Source organism: Hakea prostrata, chromosome 4 (genome assembly GCF_041222555.1).
Source record: "Hakea prostrata isolate BN-2017 chromosome 4, UWA_Hpros_2, whole genome shotgun sequence".
NCBI lineage: Eukaryota > Viridiplantae > Streptophyta > Magnoliopsida > Proteales > Proteaceae > Hakea > Hakea prostrata.
Window position 1 is genome coordinate 20990352 of NC_142603.1, and position 21600 is coordinate 21011951.

Here is a 21600-nt window from a genome sequence, read left to right on the forward strand (position 1 = left end):
CTTGTGTTGTTTTTCCCACAACTGATCTTTGGCATTCTCGTTTGGGCCATCCATCTTTAAAAATTTCTAGTTATCCTGCACATTTGGATCCGACTATTTCTTTTCATAAAAATTGTGTTTGGTCTATTTGTCCTTTGGCTAAGCAAACTCGACTTCCTTTTCCATCTAGTACAATTTCTACCACTTCTTGTTTTGAATTGATACATTGTGACATATAGGGACCTTACTTTGTTCCCTCAATTTGTGGTGCAAAATATTTTTTAACTATTGTGGAAGATTTTTCATGATGCACCTAGGTGTTTTTGTTAAATCATAAATCTGATGCTTGGTCCCGTTTAAGGGAATTTTTTTGCTATGATCCAAACCCAATTTGGATACCAAATTAAACAACTCCGAACTGATAATGGTCGTGAGTTTTTTAATTCCCATTCAAATGAATTTTTTCAACCCATGGTATTGTTCACCAACATAGTTGTGTTAATACACCCCAACAAAATGGGGTTGTTGAACGTAAACACCGCCACCTTCTTAATGTGGCTCGTGCTCTATCTTTTCAAGCCAGTCTACCTCATAATTTTGGGGTCATTGTGTTTTGACAGCCGCTTACCCAATTAATCATTTACCCACCCCACTGCTACATGGTAAGTCACCACTTCAAGTTTTATTTGGCAAGATTCCTTCATATTCCCATCTTCGAACTTTTGGATCCCTTTGTTATAGTCATAATCATTCATTCATTCGTCATAAATTCGATCCCCGAGCATCTCCAGGTGTTTTTATTGGGTATCCATATGCACAAAAAGGGTATAAGATTTATGATTTACAAACACATAAGGTTTTCATTAGTCATGATGTCACATTTGTTGAAGATTCCTTTCCTTTTTCAAATTTGTCATCTTCATTATTGCCTGTTTTACCCATTGTTGCTTCAGATATTGATAGTTTACCCATCTTGTCGAATCTACCCTTATCAACCACACCCTCTCCCCAACCGTTGGATGAACCTTCTTCACCCACCTTTCCATCCACCACCATCTCCCGTCCATCTCGGGTTCATCGACCACCACCCCATCTTAAAGATTATCATTGTTATGCCATGGATGCCCAAGCTTCTCCTTCCAGCACAGGTACTCTCACTCCTACTAATTGTTTTTTGTCCAATCATAGATTATCCTCACCCCATTTCAGGTATCTCAAGGCCCTCAATGCTACAATTGAACCTACAAGCTTTGCCAAGGCTATTGTTTCACCTAATTGGAAGGAGGCAATGGATAGTGAAATTGCAACTCTTGACCTTAACAAGACTTGGTCTCTTGTACCTTTGCCCCCACACAAGAAACTCATAGGTTGCAAATGGGTTTACAAAATCAAACGGCATTCAGATGGGTCAATTGAACGCTATAAAGCGCGTTTGGTGGCAAAGGGTTATACTCAAATTGAAGGGGTTGATTTCCATAAGACATTTGACCCAGTTGTCAAGTTGGTTATTGTCCGAACACTTCTTGCCATTTCTACTATCAAAGGATGGTCCTTGCATCAATTGGACGTCAACAACGCCTTTCTCCATGGCGATCTTGATGAAGAGGTATATATGACTCTTCCGCCTGGTTATCATCGAAAGGGGGAGAAATTGGTTTGTCGCTTGCACAAATCACTATATGGGCTTAAGCAAACATCCCGTAATTGGTTTTCCAAGCTTTTTGGTGCCCTTATTGATCTTGGATATACACAATCTAAGGCAGATTACTCTCTATTTTCTCTACTTACAGAGTCTTCATCTACCTTTGTGCTTGTTTATGTTGATGATATTTTAATTGCTAGGTCTGACACATCTGTGATTTCCAACTTAAAATCACTTCTTCAGCAAAATTTCTGGATTAAAGATCTTGGATCACTTAAATATTTCCTTGGTCTTGAGGTGGCCCGTTCCAAGAAAGGTATTTTCATTAACCAACGAAAATACACATTGGACATCTTAACTGATGTTGGTTTCACAGGTGCTAATCCTACTCAATTTCCAATGGAACAACACCTCAAGTTAACTGCTTCTGATGGTGAGCCCTTAGCTGATCCAACACCATACCGTCGGTTATTGAGCCGACTTATTTATCTCACAATTACTCGTCCAGATATTGTTCACACTGTGAATGTTCTTAGTCAATTCATGCATGAGCCTCGTAAACCTCATATGGATGCTGTTAATCGTTTACTACGTTACCTCCATGGCACTCCAGGACAAGGGATTCTTTTATCTGCTGATAGTGAGTTATCACTCCGTGCTTATTGTGATTCAAATTGGGCAAGTTGCCCTATGACTCGACGATCTACCACTGGATATTGTGTGTTTCTTGGTTCCAGCCCTTTATCTTGGAAATCTAAAAAACAAGCAACTGTGTCCCGCTCATCTATTGAGGCTGAATATTGTGCCATGGCCGTCACCACTTGTGAACTCATGTGGTTAGTTACATTGCTCCAAGATCTTGGTGTCATGGTCCCTCAACCAATACCTTTATTTTGTGACAATCAAGCTGCTATACATATTTCTGCGAATCCAGTCTTTCACGAGCCCACCAAGCACATCGAGATTGATTGTCATGTGGTTCACGATCAGGTTCGCCATGGTCTTATCCAACCGACCTCCACCACTAGTATTGCCCAAATTGCTGACATTTTCACCAAGGCCCTTGGAAAAGATTTGTTTCTCAGTCATAGAGGCAAGTTGGGAGTTCTTGACATTCACTCTCCAACTTGAGGGGGAGTATTAGGCGTGCTAAGGATGATTTTTCATCCTTTTCCTAATTGTTTCTCATTTGAATTCTTTCCATATTATTCCCTCATCTCATTTGAATTATTTCTATATTATTCCCTCATCTCATTTGAATTATTTCCATATTATTTGCTCTTCCATTCATCATTCCTTCAATTCGAATTCTTTCCATACTATCTCATTCCTTCAATTCAAATTCTTCCATACATTGTATTTCCATACAAACATTTCCATGTATTATATTTGTTATACAAACATTTTCATGTATTATATTTCCATACAAACATTTCCTTGTATTGTATTTCCATCTTTTATATCTTTCCTTTATTGTTCATAATTACCTACCAGCATGGGATGTATGCTATCTATATATTTGAGGTTCTCTCATATGAAATTATTCAACCATTTTCAACTATTGAGGTTGTGTCTTAATATTTTCTGCTTCTATTTTATTTTATTTTATTTTTGCCCTGTGTCTTCGATCTATTTGTTGTGAATCATGAATGTTCTTGCATGGAATGTGAGGGGAATCCATTCTCTCCTCACTCTCAAATGCATTTGTAAGCATGTTAAACCATTCCATGTTGATGTTCTCTTTTTGGGTGAAATTAAGTGTGAGGATATTGCATCGATCAAGCTTGTTGGTCCTCTAAAACATTTTCTAACTCTTGGTTGGACCCCAGTGCATGTGGTGGTTCTAAAGGCCTACTTGTGGGTATTATATAGATAGTCCAAACCTGATTGTGTTGGATTTGGTGGTTATGAAGCACTTTATTGGCATTAAGATTAGGGACCCTATATTTGGCATTCTATAGATCATTTGTGTCTACGCTCCCCCAAGGTCTAGTGCTAGATTATCCACCTAGAAAGAGCTTAACTCTTTCTTTTTGGGTTTGAAGGAACCCTTCTTGTTATAGGGGATTGGATTTCATTAGTTTCTACTCCCATTTCTAATGGGAAAGACAATTGATTTCCTGGATTTTATCGGTCATGTTTGTTACTTTTTATTACATTTGGAAGTCAAGAAATGAGTCCTCCTTCGGAATTAGAAAAGTTGATCCTGGTAAGACTCTAAACACAATTATGTTTTGGCTCAAAGAATTATAATGTTCCCCTCCTGGTGTGGGGCAGTATAATGGTTTTGAAAAGTGCTTCAATGACAAAGGTAAAAATTGGGAGGTTTTCTAGATTTGAATACTTCAATTGGAATCTTATTTCGAGTAATACCTTAACGGTAGTAGGACGCAGAGAGCAACTGATATTCAGAGCTTAATCCTCCAAGAATATACAACACCATATCCGAATCAGGTACTGGTTGGGATGCAAGAGCTAGGGCATCAGCAAGCTTTTTGATTTTGAGTAAGTAATCGGCCATGGAGTCAGAACCCTTCTTCACTTGATGGAGTTGCATACGTAACTGCATAATCCGTGCTTGAGAAGACGAAGCAAAGGCAGAGGATAGCGCAGCCCAAACCTCAGCAGAGGTGCGAAGACCAACAACTTGAGAATGAACAGACTCCATGAGACTGGAGAGAATCCAGCTTAGAAGTGTTTGATCTTGATACTGCCAGGCAAGAAATTCGGGATTTGCAGTAGGTGAAGCTGATTCAGGATGTAAGAATGGAGGAGGCATGAGTTTGGTACCATTGATGAGCCCCATCAATCCAGAACTTCGAAGCAAAGGAAGGAACTGACTTTGCCAAACAAGATAATTTTCAGAGGTTAAGCGAATCGTGAGAAAGTGATGAATGTTCGAGATTCCCAGTGAAGAAGAATAATAGTGAGCAGAAGGCGATTCCATAGATGGAGCAGAAGTAACTGAATCGGAAGCCATTGATAGAGCAAAAAGCAAGAACCGTAGAAAAATCAAGAAAGGAGGAGAGAAAAAAGAGTGTAGGTGAGAAAAAGGAAATAAAATCTCAGGAGCGAACCTTCGGGAATGATACCATGTTATGAGAATGCATAATCTCAATATGAGATTATAATCTTGTATTTATAGAATGTAATTAAAACTTTACAATATGAGAAAAGAATGCTAATATACTATACGCTAATAGAGAGCAACACCAAGGAGACTGGACATGGGACACAACGTTAGCAAGAAAGGGAGAATGTCTTCACCAGTCTGATAGCGCCAAGAGATTTTTATCTTGCCTGGAAGCAGTGCTTGATGGAATAATTAATGGATAGAAAGTAGTTGTTGATTTGATTGATTTTGTATCAGGAAGTGAGGTTAAATTGTGATAAATTGCTTAGCCTTCACCTTGTTGATGCCATATCAGGTTTTATTCACCTCTTGGATCCTTGGATCTCAGTACTCAAGTTCCAGTGTTTGTTGCTCGTGAGGAATGAAATACTTTCCACAGTTTTCTTTTTTTTCCTTTTTCTTTTTATTATTGGTAACCAGAGAATTTATGGTGAATTTATATATCCTTACTTGGTGAAGGTTGACATTTTTAATGGATCTAATAGAAATCTTGCAAAGATGATTAATAGAAACAAGGCAGGCTGCAAGCAAAGAATCCAGATCTAATGCAGTAAGAGATTTGTATGAGTAGCTTAAAACTTAGGTTGGTGAGCAAAGACGAGAGTGAAAGAAGCTTGTATGATCACTTTGTATGTTCACTATTTTTAGATTATGCTTAATTCTAAAGAATTTTATCAAATCCCCTACCATTTCAAAATTTCCGAAGTACCTTCTTTTAGCTTTAGATCAATTTCTACTTCCAAGAGGAAAAAAGGAAGAAAGAAAGAAAGAAGTAGGGAGGGTGAGAGTAAGGGTGCCAATTCAGTATGGCACAGTACTGTATCGAATTTCAAAACCTCATATTGAAACTATACCGTACCGAATTTATACGGTACGGTATGAAAATTGTATTTTTGAAAACGGTTCAGTACGGTTTCGATATAAAAACAACATGGTTGGTATACAGTACAGTATAATTTCAGTATGAAAAAATCGATTCTTCTAATCTTCAAATTGTAGCTGCAACTCCATCGATCTATGCCTTCTCACCTCTGGGTTTGAGGAGACAACAATAAAGCCAGATCTACTGAGGTTTTTGTCTAGCAGTTCTGGAGGCAGAAAGACGCTGGCAGTCCTTCGATGTGTGTCTCTCGCCTACTTCTCCTTTCTCCTCTCTCTCTTCCTTGCTCTCTTCTCTCAGCTCTTCTCCTCGACAGGTGTCTTTGGTGGCGGAGAAGCGGTAGTGGTCCTCCACCACCCTCTCCTCCTCCTCTCACTCTTCTCCTTCTTCTCCTCCCCTCCTCATCTCCTCTCTGTTTCGGCAGTTCTCTGGTCATGCTCTCTTATCTGAGCACCTTTCTCCTCCCTCTGATCTATTTTTGCAGAGGTTACGTTGATCATTAGACTTTTGATGAATGACATTCAACAACAACAACAATAAGCCTTGTCCCAACTAAATGGGGTCAGCTACATGGATTCTTGCCCTCCAATCAATTCTGTTTGAGGCCATGCTAGATACAAGGCCTAAGCTATACATATCCTTTCTCACCACTTCTCCTAAGGTTATCTTAGGTCTACCCCTAGCTCTTCTAGTTCCTTCAATATGGATTATATCATTTCTCCGAACAGGAGCATTTATAGGTCTCCGTTGAACGTGGTCGTGCCACCTCAAACGACTTTCTCTAAGCTTATCACTTATGGGAGCAACTCTTAGACCAACTCTAACATGATCGTTTCTTATCTTATCCATCCTAGTTTTGCCACTCATCCATCTTAGCATCCTCATTTCTGCTACATTGAGTTTATCTATATGATTCTTTTTAACAGCCCAACACTCTGCACCGTACATCATAGCTGGTCGAACAACGGTCCTATAAAATTTTCCTTTAAGCTTTAATGGAATACGCCGATCACATAAGACCCCGGACGCACCTCTCCACTTCATCCACCCTATTTTAATTCTTTGGGAAACCTCATCCTCTAAATCACCTCTTTTACTTATGATTGAACCTAGGTACCTAAAACAATCACTCTGAGGAATCTCTTTATCATCAAGTATCATCACTTCATCATCTGCCCGATCATGACTAAAGTTACAAACTAGATATTATGTCTTCGATCTACTAAGTTTAAAGCCTTTTGATTCCAAAGCTACTCTCCATGATTCTAATTTGGTATCAATCCCCACTTGGGTCTCATCAATCAACACAATATCATCCGCAAAAAGCATACACTAGGGGACCTCATCTTGAATGTCTTTGGTTAATTCATCCATTACCAGTGCAAATAGATATGGGCTTAAAGTTGACCCTTGATGTAGCCCAACTATTATCGGGAATTCATTACTTTGTCCGCCCACTGTTCTAACACTAGTCACCGAACCATCATACATATCCTTAACTATATCTACATATTTACTTGCAACACTTCTTTTCTCTAGTACTTGCACAATTAACGCTCTAGGGACTCTATCATAAGCTTTTTCTAGGTCAATAAATACCATATGAAGGTCTTTCCTACATTCTCTATACTTTTCCATAAGTCTCCTAATTAAGTAAATAGCCTCCGTTGTAGATCTTCCCGGCATAAACCCAAATTGGTTCTCCGTAACTGTAGTTAAGTGTCTCAAACGGGTTTCAATTATTCTCTCCCATAATTTCATCGTATGGCTCATCAATTTAATGCCTCTATAGTTATTACAACTTTGAATATCTCCTTTATTTTTGTAGATTGGAATCACAACACTTCTCCTCCATTCATCTGGCTTTTTCCCTGTGCTCATAATCTTATTAAACAACTTAGTCAACCAAACTAGTCCATGGGTTCCTAAGCTCTTCCATACTTCAATTGGGATTTCATCAGGACCTTGTGTCTTGCCGAGTTTCATCCTCCTTAAAGCTTCTTTTACTTCGGACATCGAAATTCTACGTATATAAGTTCAGACACTGGTGCCTTGGTGAAAAGTGTAATCGTCCGAAACATAAGTGCTTGAAAAATGCTCATTTAGTAAACTAGAGAAATAGGTTTCCCATCTTTTCTTAATATCCTCCTCACAAACTAAACTTTAGCATCTCCATTTTTAATACATCTAACATGGTCAAGATCTCTACTCTTCCTATCCCTCATCTTAGCTATCTTATAAATAGATTTTTCCTCTTCCTTTGTGCCCAACTTATTGTATAACTCTTCATACTTCCTTTCCCTTGCTTTTCCCGAATTTTCTTAGCTTCATTTCTATCCAACCTATACCTTTGAAGATCCTCAACATCCTTAGTTCTTTGCCATGTCTTAAAACTAGCTTTTTTATTCCTAATGGCAACTTGAACCTCACTATCCCACCACCACGTCTCTCTATAAGAATGGATCTTTCCTTTTGATTCACCTAGAACATCTTTAGCCACCTTCTTAATACACATAGCCATCTCATTCCACATTGCATTGGTATCCCCTTTAAAATCACATTTTCCTTGTTTGACTACTTCATTAACGAAGGATTTAGAGTACTCTCCTTTCAAATTCCACCATCTTATTCTGGGATAGTTTACCTTGGACCTTTTATGTGTTCTTGGGACTAAGCACATATCCAAGACCACAAGTCTATGTTGTGCAATTAAGCTTTCCTCCGGTATCACCTTGCAATCCCTGCACAACAATCTATCAGTCCTTCTAGTTAGGAAGAAATCTATTTGGCTTCTATGTTGTCCACTTTTGAAAGTAATTAAATGTTCATCTCTCTTTTTGAAGTAAGTATTTATAATAGATAGAACAAAAGCAGTAGCAAAATCCAAAATTGAAATCCCCTCCTCATTCCTTTCTCCAAAACCATATCCTCCATGAACACTCTCATATCCTCTTTGATCTTTTCCAATATGTCCATTTAAATCACCTCCTATGATAATCTTTTTTCCTTGACGAATTCCTTGCATTAATCCATCCATATTTTCCCAAAATTCTAGCTTTAGACTTTCATCTAGTCCTACTTGAGGTGCATATGCACAAATTATATTTACGAACTCTTTCTCCATTACAAGCTTGATTGCAATAATCCTATCACCCACTCAATGTAAGTAGAATAAATATTTAATGGATAATATTAACTGGTCTATAACAACTACTATTAATTGATCATATTACTTCAATTACACTCAAATAATTGTAATGTTCATCTTCTTATTATTACTAGATGTAACTACATATTGGTTTGTGACAAATCTTTCATTGGACCAATTTGTCCTATTTATCACCTACAAAACCACTTAAATACTTCTCATATTAAATTAATTCCATTGTGCATCAGGGCATTTGGTCTAGTGGTATGATTCTTGCTTTGGGTGCAAGAGGTCCCGAGTTCGATTCTCGGAATGCCCCATCATTTGCAATAATTTTATTTATTTGTTGTACTGTTTATTTGTATTACATTTGTAGCACACCTTTCATAGTTGAAATTTATATTTAAAAAAAAAAATCAATTTTAAGGGGTTGTATGGTAACTATTTCAGCACACTTAATTTTGTATAATAATTCGGTCTAAAAAATGTGTGATGAAACAGCCTATTGGTACACATATTGCTTGCTGGCATGGACACAATTTTGAAAAAATGTGGAAGGCACACTTGAGAAAACTTGGGGAAAAACATGACTCAAGGGTAATCGAGTAATTTGACTCAAAAATAATAAAAGTATAAAACTCATCTCTTCTTCGTGACAAACCCCATTTCTAATTGATGTGGAGAAAATATGATCGAACTTGGTTCATACTTGGTTTGACCTTCGACTCCGGTCGGGACGAAAGGAATCGACTTGCTTCCGAGCGAGCCGGGTCCAGGAGGTAGCTTGCTGAGGAAGAAAACTAAATCAGCAACAAGCACGCCCCAATCCAACTTATGTATTAGGTTAATTACCCTAATGATGGCAAACACAACTTGACGGCTGTCACTTATCACTGTTGAAAGGATAATCATCAGATAACCGTGAGGTTATCTCAGCGAGTCCTCTACTAGTTCAAACTAGTAGAAGTCTATCACTCAACGGATCTAACTGTTAGAATCCAACGACTATCCGAAGAAGGCTCAAATACATCCAAAGAAGAAGATTCGAAGGTACACTCTATATAAACATCACTTACCTACAAGGTGAGAAGGAGGAGGGATCCAGATCCATACAAACACATTTGGACGTAAACACTCAGATGCTTATGATCTAAATTGTATTCCAGTTATTCATTCCTTAGCTTTGCGCTTCTAGCAGAGTTGTTTGTGATTAAGTTCATTGACTGACTTATCCTTCGGAGGTGGACTCCCGACCCCAGCGGTCAGGCCACATCTAACGCTTTTGGTTTGCAGGTCATTCTAAGGAGATCTAAGGGCTGAGCAGATTTTGGACGCATCATTTGGCACCGTCTGTGGGAATTCGATTCAGAAAGCTATGGTGACTAGATCAGCAGCAGCCGCTGCACAACGTGATACTGGTGTCCAAATCCCTGGAGTAAATAATTCAGATAGTCCTCAGGAAAGTTTACCACCTCTCGAAGTAGATGGCGGTCAAGGGGGACACAATCCTCCAGAGACACTCCAAAATCAATTGGATCAATTGAAAGTCCAACTTTTGGACATAAGTCAAGCACACGGTGTGCTAACCAAACGAGTGGTATTACCACAAGAACCTGATCATCGCGACACAGGAAGGCGTGTATTGCCACGGGATGAAAGATTAATTGAAGATCAGAATATCGGTCAGAACTTTCGTGAAGGTGACCGAGTGCCTAGGAGAGTCGACGATCTACCTAGGCGGGACGATCGGTTTGACGGACCGCAAGGAAGTACAACCGATTAGAATACAAGGTTGGTTACAAGAGTGAGAACTCACTCACCAACTGTTAGACGAGCTGTTCGTGACGAGCAAGCTGTTCGTGATGAGTGAGCTGTTCGTGATGAGCGAGTTGTTCGTGATGAGAGGGCTTTTCGTGACGATCGGAATGTTCGTGATGATCGAGTAGTCCGTGATGATCGTTTTGTTCGGGGTCGTGATCGTGTTGCAGAAGATCATTCAACACATATTGGTCAAGAATTGGCCAATATTAATCAAAAGCTGGGACAACTGGCTAGAGGAAGAATAACTGATGATATCTATTCAGTTATTCGAAAGACTCCATTTGCCGAGCCAATTGCGGGATACCAGTTTTCTCATAATTTCCGTTTGCCAACTTTTTCCACATTCGATGGCTCTAGAGATCCTACGGCCCACATCGGTTATTATTAGCAGACTATGGCAGTTGCAGGTAATTCTGATGAAATTCTCTGCAGGGTTTTTGGTTCATCTTTAACCAGAGCAGCACAGAAATGGTTCTCGAACCTCCCATCAGGAAGGATCGTGAATTTTGATGAGTTGACGCGCAAATTCATTGGGCGATTCCAGAGTGGAATCCAGATTAAGAAGGCAGAGGAAACCTTGTTTACTATTAGACAAGGAAATAGCGAATCGATCAGAGAATATCTAAAGAGATTCAATAGAGTTACAATGGAGATAGAGAATCTAGATGAGCATGTAGCTAAAACTGTTTTGTTCACTGGACTCACTAACCGAAGACTCTTGGAGTTATTACTTCAAGATATGCCTACAACTTATGCTGAGTCTGTACAGAGATGCCAAAAGCAAGCTGAAGTCACGGAAATCTTAGATGCACGCCAGGGGGACAATAAAGCCTCCTCCAAAGAACAAAAGGCTCCTGAGAACAGGCGAAGCCAAACCCAGAATGTTCGTGATCAAGTTGGAAAGCCTCAGGCATGGCGGCAGAGATCTCCCTATAAAAGTGAGTATACTCCATTAAATACTCCTTGGGCTGATATTTTGAATATCATTAAGAAGCGAAATATTTTGAAGTGGCCTCCAAAGATTCCTTTAAAGCCTGGAGAACAACAGGATCGAGAAAAATATTGTCGTTTCCACAAGGATTACGGTCATTATACCAATGATTGTCAACATTTGAAGGCAGATATTGAGAGATTAATATCTCAGGGACATTTGTCCAATTTTGTTAATAAGAGAAGAGAGGAGCCACGTGAGACTGGCCCCAAAAGGGATCATTTGGATAGTCCAGAACAACCGAAGGAGGCTCCGAGGTCTAAAAAAGGTAAGGAGGTGATTGATGCTACTCGGTCACCGATCCTTACAATATTCGGAGGCCCAAAACCCGAATCACTCCGAAGGTTGAAAACAAAATCTAAATTTGTTGGAACCGGAGAAACGCAGAAGCATAAGAGGCCGAATGGTGAAGATTCTATCACCTTTGGCAAAGAAGATGAGAGAGTCATTTGTTTACCTCATGATGATGCCATAGTCATCAAGGTAGAGATCGCGCGCCGAGAAGTACATAGAGTTTTAGTTGATACAGGGTCTGCTGCGGACCTAATATCTTATGAGGTGTATCAAAAGCTTAAGGTGGATAAGGACTTGATGGAGCCATCATCCACACATTTATATGGCTTTGCAGGATCGTCTGCAATAGTGAAGGGATCTGTCCAGTTGGACCTATCAATTGGGAGTTTTCCCAAGGAAGCTACCGTCTGAATAAATTTTTTGGTGGTTCGGGAACTTCCAGCTTACAATGTTATCCTCGGGCGGCCATCTTTGTCCAAGCTAGGTGCTATTGTTTCTACGAAGCACCTGAAGATAAAATTCCCGACTGAGATGGGAATCGGTCAAGTTTCATCTGACCAAAGGATCTCTCGGCAATGCTATGTTGCCTATTTGAAGGACAAGGAGGGCCCAAGGAAGATGACTGCTACCAATAGAAGTATGGGATGATCGGGAAGAAGCAGAAATGCAAAGGCCGAGCAGTAGAAAAGCTAGAGCAAATCCAGTTGTTTACTGATAATATAGAAAGGATTACTTACATCGGATCTGAGCAGCTGGAAGAGTTCAAAGGAGAGTTAAAGTCTTTTCTTCAACAAAATAGTGATGTATTCGCATGGTCTGCTGAGGACATGCTAGGAATCGATCGAAATGTTGCAGAGCATAAACTCTGGATAGATCCAAAGGTGAAACCAATCATCCAAAAAGGGAGAAATTTCTCCATAGAAAAGTAGGAAGCCATTCGGGGTGAAGTTGAAAAACTTGAAGAGTTTTGGTTTCATAGAACCAATTGAATGCCCAACTTGGTTAGCCGACGTGGTAATGGTCAAGAAGGCGAATGGGAAGTGGAGGATGTGTACAGATTACACTGACCTCAATAAGGCTTGTCTTAAAGATTGCTATCCGTTGCCTAGGATTGACCTCTTGATAGATGCAACTGCAGGATATGAAACCTTGAGTTTCATGGATACCTACTCGGGGTATAATCAGATCCTCAAGAATAAGGAGGATGAAAAATTTACGGCTTTCATGATTGATCGTGAAAGCTTTTATTATAAAGTCATGCCGTTTGGCCTGAAAAATGCAGGAGCTACATATTAGAGGGCTGTCACATATTCAAAGACCTAATCGTGAAAAATGTTGAGGCTTATGTTGACGATATGCTAGTAAAAAGCATTGCAAGGGCAAAGCATATCGCAGATTTAACAGAAGTATTCACAATCTGCGAAAAATATCAAATGAAGTTGAATCCGGAGAAATGCACCTTTGGAGTATCTTCAGGCAAGTTCTTGGGCTTCATGGTGTCACAAAGAGGTATTGAGGCTAATCCAGCCAAAATACAAGCTTTAATTGATATGGAAGCCCCAAAAACTGTTCGGGATGTGCAGTGCTTGATTGGGAGAATAGCTGCTCTAAACCGTTTCATCTCAAAATTTGGAGAAAAGTGTCTACCATTTTTTAAGGCACTTAAAGATTTGAGGGGAAGCAAGGAAGCGAATTGGACTGAAGAGTGCTAGAGAGCTTTTGAGGAATTAAAAGAAACACTGGGAAAACCACCGCTTTTATCCTGACCCGAAAGGGGAGAAGTTTTACAGCTATATTTAGCAGCATCCCTTTCAGCAGTCAGTGCAGTACTCGTTTGGGAGAAGAATAAAAGGCAATGGCCAATTTATTATGTTAGCCACGTTTTACTTGATGCGGAGACGCGGTATTCTCAGATCGAGAAGCAGGCTCTAGCTCTCATGATAGCAGCTAGGAAGCTACGGCCATACTTTCAGGCTCACTCGATAGAGGTATTTACAACTTTCCCTTTTAGTAAAGTTCTTCGTAAACCTGATTTGTTTGGAAGGATGGTAGCCTGGTCAGTTGAACTCAGTGAGTTCCAAGTAAGCTTTAAGCCTAGAACGACAATCAAAGCTCAGGCACTGGCCGATTTTGTAGTAGAAACTACTGCACCAATGGAGAACATTGTTGAAGAGCCCATTATACCAACCATTTGGGAAGTATATGAGGACAGTTCGAGTAATAAAGACGAAGCAGGGGCTGGAATTCTTTTGAAGAGTCCAGCAGGATTTATCATTCGATATGCATTGAGATTTGCATTCGAAGCTAGCAATAATGAAGCAGAATATGAAGCAGAATATGAAGCCTTGATAGCTGGACTCAGATTGTCAAAAGCATTGGTAGTAGCAGATGTAACTATTTATAGTGACTCTCAGCTTATTGTCAATCAAGCTCAGGGTGAGTATGGTATTAAAGAACCTCGCTTGCAAAAATATCGAGCGATTGTGCAAGCATTGCAAAAAGAATTCAGGAATTTGAAGGTATGTCAGATTCCAAGGACAGAAAACACAGTGGCAGATGAGCTATCCCGATTAGCCAATGCCAAAGAGAAAAATTTAGACCCTTCGGTCTACATTGAAGAGATAACATTTCCAAGTTATCACGAGAAATAAATTTCTTACATTGCAGCAGAGCGTTGCTGGATGGATCCAATAGTGGAATATCTAAGAGATGATAAATTACCGGAGGATCAAAAAGAGGCGAGATTAGTTAGAGTACGATCTGCGAGGTTCATTATGGAAAACGGAAGGTTGTACAGAAGATCTTATTCTGGACCGAGATGTTTAGGTCCCGAAGGAGCGGAGTCGGCTCTGGCTGAAGTACATGAAGGGATTTGTGGAGCTCACATGGGTGGACAAGCCCTGGCCCACAAAATCCTGAGACTTGGGTTATATTGGCCTAAGATCCAACAAGCTACTATGGAATATGTTCACCGGTGTAGCAATTGTCAAGTCCATGCTACAGTATCCAAACGCCCAGCAGAAACCATGACATCAATTCTAGATCCCATCCCTTTTGCGATGTGGGGAATCGATATCATGGGTAAATTCACCAAGGCGTCAGGCGAAAGAGAATATCTGATAGTAGCAATTGACTATTTCACTAAATGGGTTGAGGCCAGCGCCCTAGCAACAATCACTGAAAGAAAGGTGGAGAAGTTTATACTTGAGTCAATCATATATCGCTTTGGGATGCCGAAGATAATCGTTACTGATCATGGTTCCCAATTTGACTGTCCACAATTCGAGCAGTTTTGTGGAACTTACATGATCGAGCATCGTATGTCATCAGTGGCATACCCCCACAGCAATGGACAAGTAGAGGTTACTAACCGAACGCTACTTGAGGGAATAAAGAGAAGACTTGAGGCCAATAAAGCCTTATGGGTCGAAGAACTGCATAATGTACTGTGGGCCTACCGAACTACAATTCGAACACCCACAGGAGAAACTCCATACAGATTGGCTTATGGATCCAAAGCATTGGTACCAGTGGAAGTAATGGCGGGAACATTGTGGGACAGAGAGTTCGAAGAAAAAGCGAACGAGCAAGGACTGCTTGATAGTCTTGATTTGTTGGATGAAGTTCGAGCAAAAGCAATAGCACGAACTCAACATTATCAATGAAGGATAGCATCACATTATAATACCCGAGTAAAGAATCGTCGGTACTTAGCAGGAGATTTGGTATTGAGAAATACCTTAGCTTTAGATCCATGCCATCAAAGAAAATTGGACCCTTCTTGGGAAGGACCATATATGGTTATAAAACCAATCGGTTCGGGAGCTTACAAGCTGAAGAACATAACAACCCAAAAAGAGTTGGATCGCTCGTGGAATGCCAGACATCTGAAAAAATATTATCCTTGAGGATTATCAATTTTGTTCGTGATGTAAGAAATTTCAACTCAATCAATGCAATTTTTGGTTTTCAACAACTATCTTTTGATTGGGGGGCATCATACACCACACTCAAGAACAGATCCAGCCACAAGGCATCGGATGAAAATCCGAGTGAGTTCCTTCCACAAGGCATCGGTTTAACACCCGAGTAAGTTCCTTACTAGACTTATTGAATCCGGAATATCTCTAAGTAAAGGCATTGGTTTAAAACCCGAGTGAATTCCTTCTCAGACTTATTGAATTTCTCCGGAAATCTCTAAGTAAAGGCATTATAAGATCTACTGCAACAATGACTCAAATGACTAGCAAAGTTCAAAGATGAAGTTCAATTCTTTATTAAACGACCAGAAGAGGCCAACCTTTACAACCAACATATAAACAAGTGTTGGGGTACAATCTTCACTCGGTCAAAATGAGAAAGACATCATCAAGAAGTTACAAGATTGAAAGAGCTTTGCCAGAAGTCATACAGAGTCAAGAAGCAACACAAATTCAGGAAGAAGAAGAACAGAGTCGAGAAAAAACATGTTATCAAAATCCTCTGCAATTCCATACTCTTTATCCAACTTGACCAGAAGAAGTCTGATCTTTGATGAAACCTGTACTCAGGCCAAGTTCTTCATAACTGAATCCTTGGAGAGGAGCATAAGGAGGGGAATCATCGAGATAATGCATGATATCCGGATCCGGGGGCAGAGGATCAATCTTATCCTTGGTCCAGTTAGGAGAAGGAAGACCCAGCTTGGCAAACACTTCAGGATGACAAACAACGTTGTAGGGAGTCGTATCGAAATGAGGATCTTTCCTGCAAGTTATAACCATTCAGCATGTCAACAAAGGGCTTACTGTGCAAATACTTGAAGATGCAAGCTCTACAAACTGTCAATTGGAAGGGATTCGGGCAAGGGAATGTTAGCTTGCCTTTGGGGTAACGCTTCAGATCCTTTCGCCCCTGACTTTCCTACTTCTCGTTCCAGCCGCTGGATCTTCTCCCTGGCATCATCCAAGTCTGAACGGAGTTGCTCAATCACAGAGTTCTTCTCTCCTGCAACCTCCCAAGCTAACTTCCTAAGGCGAGCAATTTCAACGTCCTTAGCTTTGGAGTCTTCCCGAAGCCTGGAAACTTCATTACTCGGTTTACTGAGTCTAGAGGCTGCTTCCACTTGGTTGTGGAAGTTGCTAGTGAGACTCCTGCGAACAACTTCCGAGTTAGACAGGAGTAAAAGAATAATCTTCAGCATCAAAAGATAATGAAGAAAAACTTACATCACCAGTGACTTCATAAAGTCATCGTCTGGAAGTTTGGAAAGAACTCTGCTCTGGGTAAGCATTTGAGCAGCAGTGCACTACTCCAGCGCTTTATCAAACTCGTTTGACACTAATTCAGACTTCCTCAGGGGAGGAGAAGGATGAGCTACATCAAGAGAAGGATGAGCTGCATCATCCACCAACCAACGACGCTTCCCAATGGCAAAATCCTCCGGCTCCAAAGAAGGAGAGGAAGAGGATGCCAAACAAGCACTAGAGTTGGAAATAGAAGCAGCACCTGCTGGGACCACGCTTTCGTCAGATGCCAACATAGTTGCCTCAGATGTCTGAAGGGCCTCCTTCAAAGAATCCCGAATGGTTTCTCCAACAGTGACATCAACAGCACAAGCAGCGACGAAAGGATCAAGATCTTCCTGGGAAGATCGAATGATCTCTTCAGGCAGAGGGAGCGTAGGAGAAACATCAGTCTCCTCACGTTTAGAAGATTCACCAGATGCAATCACCTCACTGGCAGCAACATGCGTCGGTACTGGGATAGTCTTCTTGTAGGAATTCGCCCTAATAAAGCTCAAATTGATTCTTGGAGGCACTGCAAGTACAGAAAAGGCAATATCAGTACAAAAATCCAATAACACTCAAACAAAGGGAAAACCCTAATTCTCAAATATCCATTAAGTGAACCCCAAGTATTACTACTGTGAAGTTCACTCAGGGGGAAGGAGAAGAGATTCCTGACATGGGCAAAGTAAAAGCTTACTTGTTCAGATGCTGATCGAAAATATTGTTGGAATACGGAAGAGTACGAACGCAGAAGAGGAAGACGGAATGTCGTTTTGTTTTGCAAATCTAACTTGCAGATAGCAAGATAAATGAGAAGTACCCTTGAGGAACTTAAATAGCCTCAGGGAGTGAGGCAAGGGTTGAGAAAAGGCAACCAAAGGACCGGATCGAAGAAACGCTTCGAGTTCTTCAAAAAGTAAGATCGACGGTCAGAGGAAAGCCACGTGGAAACATGCACCTGGTACGAGAATACCTCCAACCGTCGCGCCACCACTTAAATGATATTTATATTTCCAACTCGTTGGGAGAAGTGAGTGGTACACAAAGGCAGGGAAACGTTTGGACTTCGTAATAAATGAAGGAGCCGTTGAGAATATGTAAAAGCTGGAAGCTGAAACATCTCTCCCGAACGCCTCTTCATGATATCCCAAAGGTCATCCCTCGTCAAGATATAAGGAGTTAAGTGATAAGTGATAATATATATCATTTATATTTTATTTCCAAGACAAGCTTTTGGATATAGGATGAGGAAATATTAAAGAAATCATTGGAAAAGTTCTATTTTCATTGATTATGGAGGGTCAAGCATCGACGATCGAGATTTGAAAACGATTTTAAAGTTTGAACTCACGAATCCAAAACAGGCATTTAGAAACTGTCGCTTGGGTTACGTGAGCCACGATCGTTCGACTACGAAAGGACGCGTGGCATTGCCCTCACAACGCTCGAGGAAAAAGTGACAACCGCATTAAATGTGATATGACATCTAGTGGGATATGCAAAGACTATTGCTTGACGAAGAACCCAGTTAAAAACCAAGCCCTCGGGATCGACCGAACGCTTGGCTGGGGGGCTCGTGATGTGGAGAAAATATGATCGAACTTGGTTCATACTTGGTTTGACCTTCGACTCCGGTCGGGACGAAAGGAATCGACTCACTTCCGAGCGAGCCGGGTCCAGGAGGTAGCTTGCTGAGGAAGAAAACTAAATCAGCAACAAGCACGCCCTAATCCAACTTATGGATTAGGTTAATTACCCTAATGATGGCAGACACAACTTGACGGCTGTCACTTATCACTGTTGAAAGGATAATCATCAGATAACCGTGAGGTTATCTCAGGAGTCCTCTACTAGTTCAAACTAGTAGAAGTCTATCGCTCAACGGATCTCACTGTTAGAATCCAACGACTATCCAAAGAAGGCTCAAATACATCCAACGAAGAAGATTCGAAGGTACACTCTATATAAACATCACTTACCTACAAGGTGAGAAGGAGGAGGGATCCAGATCCATACACACACATTTGGACGTAAACACTCAGATGCTTATGATCTAAATCGTATTCCAGTTATTCATTCCTTAGCTCTGCGCTTCTAGCGGAGCTGTTTGTGATTAAGTTCATCGATTGACTTAGCCTTCGGAGGTGGACTCCCGACCCCAGCGGTCGGGCCACATCTGACGCTTTTGTTTTGCAAGTCATTCTAAGGAGATCTAAGGGGTGGGCAGATTTTGGATGCATCACTAACCTTAGCTATTGTCATCAAATTTCTTTGTGTGCGATAAAAACTTCCTTCATTCTTCCCTACAACAATTGAACTTTTTTTCTTTTTTTTTTTGGAATGAGGTTCATCCGGTCCAGCTTGCGCGCACCACGACTACATCCTCAACGAGTTTTTTTATATATTAATATAGGCGCGGCTTCGCCCCTAGCCCCGAGGGGATTCAAACTCTTACCTCCTATGTGGAAGCGTTGGGCTATGCCAACTGAACCACCCCTCGGGGTTACAACAATTGAACTTTCTCCAACGAAGAAGATGACCTACTGGCTGGCTCTTGATCTTTCTCCAACAAAGAAGAAGACATGCTCTCAACCTCTCTTTTGACTTGCTGTAAAGGAATGATATCATCACTCTACACCTCAATCAATTCAAAGAGAAAAATTCTTTTGTTGCTATTATACTTGATGATGGTGTCCATTTGATCGTAACTTCATGTCCCTCTCAAGTGGTAAACTTGAAGATATCAAGAACAACATCAAATTCACTCTCTTAGGCTGGATGGTTGATGGAATTGTGGTTACAATGTATGATTTAACCCATTTTCTATCCAAATCCTTCAACTCCAAGATGTTTGAAGTTGATGGATTTCACTTAGTGGAAGGTGCTACCGATCGCTTCACCATCAAATGCAGGAATGAGAAAAACTCATAATCTTATACTCTTTGCTTAACCGTGGAATTACAAGGGATATCTAATCATTTTTCAACCTTGGGATCATAGCAGACTAGCTACCATCCTTCCTTTTCGCTATGTGATTATGTGGGTTCAGATTCTCAAACTACACTGGTGTTTTCATGATCATGATGTGCTCAATTTGATCTTCAACAAGGTGGGATATATTATTGAATGTCCCAACGTTGATGGATCTTCCCCCATTCGTTCCAGCTGCTTGCGTTCTACTACCGATTAACCAAGATCTAACTTCTTCAATTCCGTTTGAAATTGCACCAAATGAGGTTATACAGGTTAAATTTGCTTATGAGTTACGCCCTACTCTCATGTGTTCCTATTGTATCCGCATGGGCCATAAACACTCAGATTGCAAATTTTGCAAATTGGCTCCTTCTCAAGCTAGTACTAGAGATGTCCTTTCAACTCATCATGCCCATATACCTCTTGCCGCAATTCCTCCTAGGCAAAATGGGCAAGTAAAGTTGATTACGGATTTGTATGATGAAGTTTTCATTCGAAATTTCTGCAATGATCTTTCACTTTATGAAGGTCCCGTCCCGAAATCTAGAGAGGATGCAATCAAACGGAGCTTCAACAAACTTGCCTTTGTTTATGAAGTCTGCATCCCTCCTCACATTGAAGGATCGCAATCCCCAGCTGTAGCCATCATTCAGCCCGCAAGATCAACAACAACTATTATCTCTACTGGCATTCACGATGTGGATATGCACTTTATTATTCACCACCTTAATCCTCCCCATTCATTGTTGGAATTTACACAGCATCTCCCACTCCATCAATGGAGTATGTAATAGTGTACACTCCCCTTGCTCCTCCTACAACTCCAGTGGATTTCACCCATACCACATTATCTACTAATGTGGAGCTCGACCTTTAGAACATATGGACCTCAACTTTCCCAGCCACTTCGTCTAGAAACAATACAGGCATGTTGATAGTTACTGAAGACTCTAATAAGTTACCGTGTAAACGCAAGCTAGTGCTGCAAGAAATTTTGGAGGGAGACCACAAAAATCAAGAATCATATTCAAGAAAGAAAATGAGAGTCGATTAGTATGGCTCTAATCTATTATGCACTGAGGCAATGATGGCTAGCTTGGAAAGGCCATCAGGGGAGAAATGAGAGCTCTATCTCTCAATTGTAGAGGAATGGGTCGATCTTCTATATAGAAGGAGTTAGAGGTCCTCATTTGTAATCATAGACCCAACTTTGTCTTCCTTTCCAAAGTTAAGTCTGCTAGTTTAAATGTTAGTCTATTAGGTTAAAAAATGGGTTTTTCTAAGTTTGTTTCTGTCCCCCTTGAAGGTCAATGTTGCTTGTATCTCAAGATATCACGCAAGTATACGTATCGCAATCAAGTAATAAATGATAAGTAAAGTATCGATCCCACGGAGAATTATATCATTAACTTTCAATGTAAAAATAAAATTGATTTAAATGAAATTAACAAGGTTGATTGGTGTTTGTC

The 21600-nt window shown here is 40.4% G+C and overlaps 1 non-coding gene across 1 annotated transcript; it reads left to right on the forward strand.

The window, feature by feature from the left end:
- Window positions 1-9029: 9029 nt before the first annotated feature.
- Window positions 9030-9101, forward strand: TRNAP-UGG (transfer RNA proline (anticodon UGG)). Its single transcript has one exon. It is a non-coding gene; the product is annotated as a tRNA-Pro (tRNA).
- Window positions 9102-21600: the final 12499 nt, after the last annotated feature.